This window comes from Tupaia chinensis, unplaced genomic scaffold (genome assembly GCF_000334495.1).
Source record: "Tupaia chinensis unplaced genomic scaffold, TupChi_1.0 Scaffold000311_2, whole genome shotgun sequence".
In the NCBI taxonomy this organism is placed as follows: Eukaryota; Metazoa; Chordata; class Mammalia; order Scandentia; family Tupaiidae; genus Tupaia; species Tupaia belangeri.
Genome location: NW_006159803.1, coordinates 2601670 through 2609999, shown reverse-complemented (window position 1 = coordinate 2609999; position 8330 = coordinate 2601670). Strand labels below are relative to the sequence as shown.

The 8330-nt window shown below is 43.6% G+C and overlaps 1 protein-coding gene and 1 long non-coding RNA gene across 3 annotated transcripts in view; one reads left to right on the top strand and one right to left on the bottom strand.

The window, feature by feature from the left end:
- SLC35F2 (solute carrier family 35 member F2) overlaps positions 1-8330 on the top strand; it is a 140059-nt gene that overhangs the window by 79873 nt on the left and 51856 nt on the right. The window lies entirely within an intron of this gene.
- On the bottom strand, positions 7031-8311 carry LOC114008215 (uncharacterized). Its single transcript, XR_003549770.1, has 2 exons — positions 7881-8311; positions 7031-7325 (listed from the first exon to the last, which is right to left on the bottom strand). It is a non-coding gene; the product is annotated as an uncharacterized LOC114008215 (long non-coding RNA).

Here is an 8330-nt window from a genome sequence, read left to right as displayed (position 1 = left end):
AAAATAGGTTTGAGCCAGCTTTGTGGCACAGAAGTAAAGTGCTGCTCATGAGAGGCTGGATCCCACATGGAGACCAAGGTTTGAAACCCTGGCTAGATCCCAAGGTGTGTGCAAATGCCCAGAATCTGAAGGGCTAGAACATGACGAACATGACAGGAGGGATTGTAGCACAGCCAGACCCTGTGGAGAGTGCTGCTCTCTCCGTATCATTCCAATTTCAGTATATATGTCATTGCAGTGAGTCCAAGGAGTGCTCCTTCCTCCCTCTCCCTCACTTTTATATGTGTATGCATGAGGTCTATCATGAATAAAGACAAAATTGGCTTTAATGATGCCTGATAACAGTTTGGAAAGCACTTGTGGCAACCATAAATGGCTGCCCCATTATCTCCCATCCCACATGGCCTTTTCCATATGACTTTGACCTATCTTTCAGTGAGAGGAGATAACTCCTCTAGTATTTGGATAGGATACCATCTGACTTCTGTCATAAAAGGAGATACTGGCCCATCCTAGGAGCACAGTCAGTAGTATACTGATCTGCAGTGCTGGAAACCACTTGGCCGACTGTGGGTTCAGATCCCTAGTTGACCTGAAAGCATGCCTGGTACATGTGCACCAAGATCCTGATGAGCTGGAGGGCCGTAGGAAGGGAATTGTGGCCTGACCCTGCTCAAGGTACCTGTCACTTGTGTGCACACACATGCTCTCTCACAGTTAAGTAAACATTAAAAAGTAAAATAAATAAATAAAAGGAGATACTGAGGGGAAAATATCAGTCTTTAATATCTGGAAGCTGGTCTGGCAATCATGGTTTGGCCATATTATTCTATTAGGTGTAAACAGTCCCACAGAATACTTTCCTAAGACAGCATTTACTCTGAGACCATGATAAAATGAAATGAAGCAAAGCCAGCTCATAATCTTATCTAAGCACAAAAACCAAGTCACTGTGCCACCCACAAAATACTGAGTTTCCTCTCTTGGCCAATATAAATGATTGGTACTTTCTTCTTCTTTTTTTCCCTAGCAATTACTGTTTTATCCTCTCTGTAGTCTGATAAACTTAACTGAGATACCAATCAGAATTGCATTCAATCCGGAGTGAATCCCTGCTTCCTCAAAGTGATCAACCAACGCCCATATCCTGTAGTAGGTTCTCTCTGCTACACCCTATTCATGAGACATCCCTGGTTTCCCCATGATGTATATTCTCTCTCACTGCAAGGAGTAATAAATTCACCTTAAATACATGCTACATATTCATGGTGGTAATTGGAAAAAAAAAAAAAACCTAAGCTGAGAGAGAGAGAGAGAGAGGGATGCTTGTCATACCATGGATGATCTAGCTATAACCTTACACTCCATTCCCTGCTCTCTCATTTCAGGTGCCTTCTGACTGTAACCACATGACAGTCTTTGAGCCAAAATCAGTTGGCCTGTACCTTCCTTAATTTCCAACCCACAGAAACCTCAAGATATAATAAAATAATTACTATCAGAAGCCACTAAGATTTGGGGTGATTTGAAGCATACAGTAAGGACTATAAAGTATTTGGCACACAGTAGGTGTCAATAAGTGGAAGCTATTATTTTTGTCCTTGTAAGAAACAAAGTTATTATGTGCAAAATCCCCAACACCTAATTTTTATTTTTTCCAGTAAATTTCCCTTGACAAAAACTTATGGCTTGGTTCCCACAGATCCATTCAAAGTATTTTAATCCTGATACCAAAATAATATAGACTGATCAATACTCCTCAGTAAGGGGATGATCTCATTTTGGAGCAGTGCTAGAGTAGTACTACTGTTGTTTTTTGTTTGTTTGCTATAGGGTGCATGTGTTTGCCAGAGACAGAAAGAGAGAGGGAATGTGAGACATTACCCCTCAAGGGGAATGATCATTCCATGCAGTCCCTTCTCCTCTCAGGATTTAGGACATGAATGCACACATGCTGGACATGTTTTTTTTGTTTTTTGTTTTGTTTTGTTTTTTGAGAGGTTTTTGCTATAGGGCGTGTAAGCTCGCCAGACAGACAGAGAGACAGAAAGCGAGAAAATCACCCCCCAGGGGGGATGGCCACGCTGGGGCCTTCTCCTCCATTCTCCTCTCGGGATCTTGGGCCCGCATGCACATGCGCCTGGCATGAGTTTTAAGCCACCGGCTCCAGGACGCGAACTGCGGTCGACTACATGGGAGTCCAGCGACATAGCCATTATGCTAACTGCTGGTCCCCTGGACATGTTTTCAACCCGCTGCCTGGGACTCAGACTGTGCAGTCGGCCACATGGGACTACGCCACCTGCTGGCCCCATTAGAATTATTTTTACAAGTAGAGAGAAATGGTATTAGGGAAGAGGGCCATGTACACTCGTCAGTTACATGGCAAAGACAGCCTGGTGACTCTAATGTCAACATCAATCAGTTATTATTCTCAAGATTTTAAGCCAGTTTATTTATTTATTTATTTATTTATTTTGTTCGTTTTTTGTTTTGAAATTTTTAAATTTATTTCTTTTTGTATATATATTCAGTTGCATTGTTTAGCTTAAAATGTGAGCATTTCAATATGTGAACATTTCTCCCCCCAATCCCGTTGATCAAAATATCTTCAACCAATAACACCACACTTCCCCATCCCGTCAATGTTCTACCTCCGTATCCCTTCTCCAAATGTCCTTCGTCAGGCCCCACTCCTCCACATACACCTCATCTGACAGTCACACCCATCTCTTGTGTTTGTACAACTGTTAGTCAATCAGTTTCAGTCATAGAGTGCAGACATTCGGTATATGTTAAGTGGGGACATACAATGTCTCTCCTTCATAGCCTGGCTTGCCTCACTCAGCAGTAAATCTTCCATATTTTTCCACTTTCTGTCAAGATCCATGGTCTTGTTTTTCATGACTGAGTAGTATTTTGTAGAGTATATGTACAACACTTTCTCAATCCATTCATATGTTTATGGGCATTTGGACTGGTTCCATATCTTATCAATTGTGAATAATGCCACAATAAACATGGATGTACTAGTACTTTTCAGATTAAGAATTCTTCTGTCCTTTGGGTAGATACCAGGGAGTGGGATTGCCGGATCATATGGTAGTTCTATTTGTAGATTTTTGAAGAATCTCCAAATTGTTTAAGCCAGTTTATTAACTAATCTTACCGAGCTTTAGTTTTCTTACCCAAAATAGGTTTGAGCCAGCTTTGTGGCACAGAAGTAAAGTGCTGCTCATGAGAGGCTGGATCCCACATGGAGACCAAGGTTTGAAACCCTGGCTAGATCCCAAGGTGTGTGCAAATGCCCAGAATCTGAAGGGCTAGAACATGACAGGAGGGATTGTAGCACAGCCAGACCCTGTGGAGAGTGCTGCTCTCTCCGTATCATTCCAATTTCAGTATATATGTCATTGCAGTGAGTCCAAGGAGTGCTCCTTCCTCCCTCTCCCTCACTTTTATATGTGTATGCATGAGGTCTATCATGAATAAAGACAAAATTGGCTTTAATGATGCCTGATAACAGTTTGGAAAGCACTTGTGGCAACCATAAATGGCTGCCCCATTATCTCCCATCCCACATGGCCTTTTCCATATGACTTTGACCTATCTTTCAGTGAGAGGAGATAACTCCTCTAGTATTTGGATAGGATACCATCTGACTTCTGTCATAAAAGGAGATACTGGCCCATCCCAGGAGCACAGTCAGTAGTATACTGATCTGCAGTGCTGGAAACCACTTGGCCGACTGTGGGTTCAGATCCCTAGTTGACCTGAAAGCATGCCTGGTACATGTGCACCAAGATCCTGATGAGCTGGAGGGCCGTAGGAAGGGAATTGTGGCCTGACCCTGCTCAAGGTACCTGTCACTTGTGTGCACACACATGCTCTCTCACAGTTAAGTAAACATTAAAAAGTAAAATAAATAAATAAAAGGAGATACTGAGGGGAAAATATCAGTCTTTAATATCTGGAAGCTGGTCTGGCAATCATAGTTTGGCCTTATTATTCTATTAGGTGTAAACAGTCCCACAGAATACTTTCCTAAGACAGCATTTACTCTGAGACCATGATAAAATGAAATGAAGCAAAGCCAGCTCATAATCTTATCTAAGCACAAAAACCAAGTCACTGTGCCACCCACAAAATACTGAGTTTCCTCTCTTGGCCAATATAAATGATTGGTACTTTCTTCTTCTTTTTTTCCCTAGCAATTACTGTTTTATCCTCTCTGTAGTCTGATAAACTTAACTGAGATACCAATCAGAATTGCATTCAATCCGGAGTGAATCCCTGCTTCCTCAAAGTGATCAACCAACGCCCATATCCTGTAGTAGGTTCTCTCTGCTACACCCTATTCATGAGACATCCCTGGTTTCCCCATGATGTATATTCTCTCTCACTGCAAGGAGTAATAAATTCACCTTAAATACATGCTACATATTCATGGTGGTAATTGGAAAAAAAAAAAAAACCTAAGCTGAGAGAGAGAGAGAGAGAGAGAGAGGGATGCTTGTCTGACCATGGATGATCTAGCTATAACCTTACACTCCATTCCCTGCTCTCTCATTTCAGGTGCCTTCTGACTGTAACCACATGACAGTCTTTGAGCCAAAATCAGTTGGCCTGTACCTTCCTTAATTTCCAACCCACAGAAACCTCAAGATATAATAAAATAATTACTATCAGAAGCCACTAAGATTTGGGGTGATTTGAAGCATACAGTAAGGACTATAAAGTATTTGGCACACAGTAGGTGTCAATAAGTGGAAGCTATTATTTTTGTCCTTGTAAGAAACAAAGTTATTATGTGCAAAATCCCCAACACCTAATTTTTATTTTTTCCAGTAAATTTCCCTTGACAAAAACTTATGGCTTGGTTCCCACAGATCCATTCAAAGTATTTTAATCCTGATACCAAAATAATATAGACTGATCAATACTCCTCAGTAAGGGGATGATCTCATTTTGGAGCAGTGCTAGAGTAGTACTACTGTTGTTTTTTGTTTGTTTGCTATAGGGTGCATGTGCTTGCCAGAGACAGAAAGAGAGAGGGAATGTGAGACATTACCCCTCAAGGGGAATGATCATTCCATGCAGTCCCTTCTCCTCTCAGGATTTAGGACATGAATGCACACATGCTGGACATGTTTTTTTTGTTTTTTGTTTTGTTTTGTTTTTTGAGAGGTTTTTGCTATAGGGCGTGTAAGCTCGCCAGACAGAGAGACAGAAAGCGAGAAAATCACCCCCCAGGGGGGATGGCCACGCTGGGGCCTTCTCCTCCATTCTCCTCTCGGGATCTTGGGCCCGCATGCACATGCGCCTGGCATGAGTTTTAAGCCACCGGCTCCAGGACGCGAACTGCGGTCGACTACATGGGAGTCCAGCGACATAGCCATTATGCTAACTGCTGGTCCCCTGGACATGTTTTCAACCCGCTGCCTGGGACTCAGACTGTGCAGTCGGCCACATGGGATTCATTTGCCTTAGCCAATATGCCAGCAGCTGGCCCCAACTATTGACAAGTTTTGAGGATTTTTACGTTTAGAAAATCTATACAAGTTTGTCCATAACTTTAGAATTCCTATCAGTGGTTGGCTGTATTTCCTGGTCCCATTGTCACCTGGGAAGGATATGTTGAGCCTAACATGTTTTAAAGAAAGATTAATGTGACCTATTAAAGACTACAGTCATTGAATATTTTTCAAATTGCAAATGTAGTATATGTCTGTAGTAAGAACACGATATGAAGATACACACGAGGAACTTCAAAGTCTGTGGAGGGTTAGCCCCATAGACTGGTGGTTAGGGACTGTATCCCACATGGCTGACTGCAGTTTGAGTCTCAGTCTTAGTGGCTTGAAAATATGCAGACCGCATGTGCATACATGTTCAAAATGGAGAAATGGAGAAGGGATGGCAGTGTAAGTATGCCCCATTGATGGGTGCTTTCTCCAACTCCCTCTCCTCCTGGCATGCATGCCCTCTGGCAATTAAAAAAGTGATTTTAAAAAGTTTGTGGAAAAATGGAATTAAGGTTTAGTTTGGTACCAAATAAAATTGAAATCCATGCATAGTTTTTCCATAATACACATTTTCCATGATTTTTTTAAGTTTTGTTTTTTTTTTTCCCCCATAGGGCACATGTGCTCACCAGAGAGAGACAAAGAGAAAGTGAGAAATCACCCCCCCAGGGAGAATGGCCATGCCATAATCCCTTCTCTATTCTTCTCTCAGGATTTTGGGCACTCACGCACATGCACCCAGTGTGATTTTTTCAAGCTGATGGGTCCAGAACATGAATCATTGTCAGCCATGTCGGAGTCCAGCACCTTCACTACTATGCCTCCTGTAGTCCCTCTTTTAAGCATTAAAATTTACTTTTAACTCCAGTTGGATAGCACTATTTATGTAATGGATTACTCGATTACGTTAATTCATCCATCATCTCTTAATCTGCCTAGCCCACAGCCTCAATAACCTCCATTTTATTCTCTGCTTCTATGAGTTTGGTTGTTTTAGATTCAATATATAAGTGAGGATATTGTGAATGACCTTATACCCCTGGTCCTGGGACTCAAGCAGGTCCCGCTCTTTGCCAGGCAATAGAACACAGAGAGAGGCAAAGGTGCTGGTGAGAGAAGAAAGATTTTATTACAGTCAGACCACATTGGGAATATGTGTAAAAATATCTTCTGAGCCAGCAGATGGCACAGAGGTTAAGGAGGCTAGATCCCACATAGCTGACTGAATAGTTAAAGTTCTGGGCCTGTTTTTTTGGGCCAGGTATCAAATCCCAAATCTCTGGAGATTTGAAAAACACACCAGGTGTGTATATCTAAGTGCCCCAAATCCTCAGAGGAGAATGGAGGAGACGGGACTGCAAAGTGGGCATGGGGTGTGGGGTATGCTATCTCTTTTTCTCTCTCTCTGTCTCTGGCAAGTGCAGATACCCTATTTAAATAAATAAATAAATAAATAAATAAATAAATAAATAAATAAATAAATAAAATATCTTCAACGGGTCAGCGAATTTATAGATGCTTTTATAGGGGAAGAGGGCTAGTGGCAAAGTACAGTAAAGCGTCAGTCGGACGAATTTTTAGTTGGAGGGTACAAACAAGCTTCAAAGTAGGTGTTCTGGTTTCCTGGGTGGAACTGTTTTTCTTTAGGTTTTTGCTGTAAGGCATGTGCGCTTGTCCACTGCACAAGTGCTCGGCCTCCAGGAGGTCCACCATGTGGGAGTCCAGTGCCTTAACACCTGCTCACCGTTTGAAGTTCAGGTTGAGTTCAGATTGACGGCCTGTGAAGTCTCTCTAGAGTTTCTAAAAGAGAGTGGAAACAAAGGTACAATCAAGTCGAGGAGAAGGAAAAAAATGAAGTTGATTAACAAGTTGGAGTGTGACAAGATGGAGTAAATCTGGCTAAAGGAGTTCCTTGTTACACAAAACGTCCTATTTTTTTCGTAGAGTCTTCTTACAAAACTGTCAACTAGTCTGCATTTACCATCGTCTTGAGCTTGCGTTTATTTGTCCACTTACCCCATGGAAGGAGCTGGGGAGGCCCTTACATCTTATCTTTTGTCTTTCTGATCTTTTCGAAAGCCAAGACCAAGCAGAGTCACAGACTTCCTCGGTCAGTAAGAGTCAAGAACTCTATCCCAGCTCTTCGGGCCTCTGGGCCCCTCCTTGGTCCACGGAAACGTGGGGTGGGGCGCGCGGGGCGCAGGCCAGGGCAGCCAGGCTGGGGAGTAGGGGTTGGCGCCGGCTCCCTACCCAGCTCCGCCGGGACGACTCGGATTTCAGGAAGGCGAAGCGAGCACACCGCGAGAGAGGAGACGCAGCTCGCCCCATGCCACAAAGACGCGTTTCCGATCTTACCCCTGTTTAGTGAGGAAGACGGCGAGACCTGAAGCGTCCTCAGCTCTTCCAGACCGGGCTATCTCGGAAAACCAGTCCGAGGACCGGAGGTCGGAGGTAGGGGAGGGTCAGCCGGTCCGCCTAGTTGGCCAAGTTCAGGCAGTTGGTACGCCTCAGCTTCCTGGGTTAGGACGCAGGACACCCCGGGAGCAGCCAGGGCAGCCTCGTATCACCTCGTGTGCCGATTTCAAACAAGGAACCATAAAAACCTCAAGTGCACACTGGGTGCCACCCAACGCCGAGGCTCGACTGCCAAGGCAAAAGAAAAAAAAATTACCCTTTCTTCTCTGCTCCCGGGGGGTGGTGCCAGGCTGTAATCTGCAAATGTATCGTCTGGCCCTCGGGGCTTGACAGTTAATGATTTGTCGCAGACGGAGCCGGGCCGAGGAGCTAGAGGGACGCGAGCGAGCG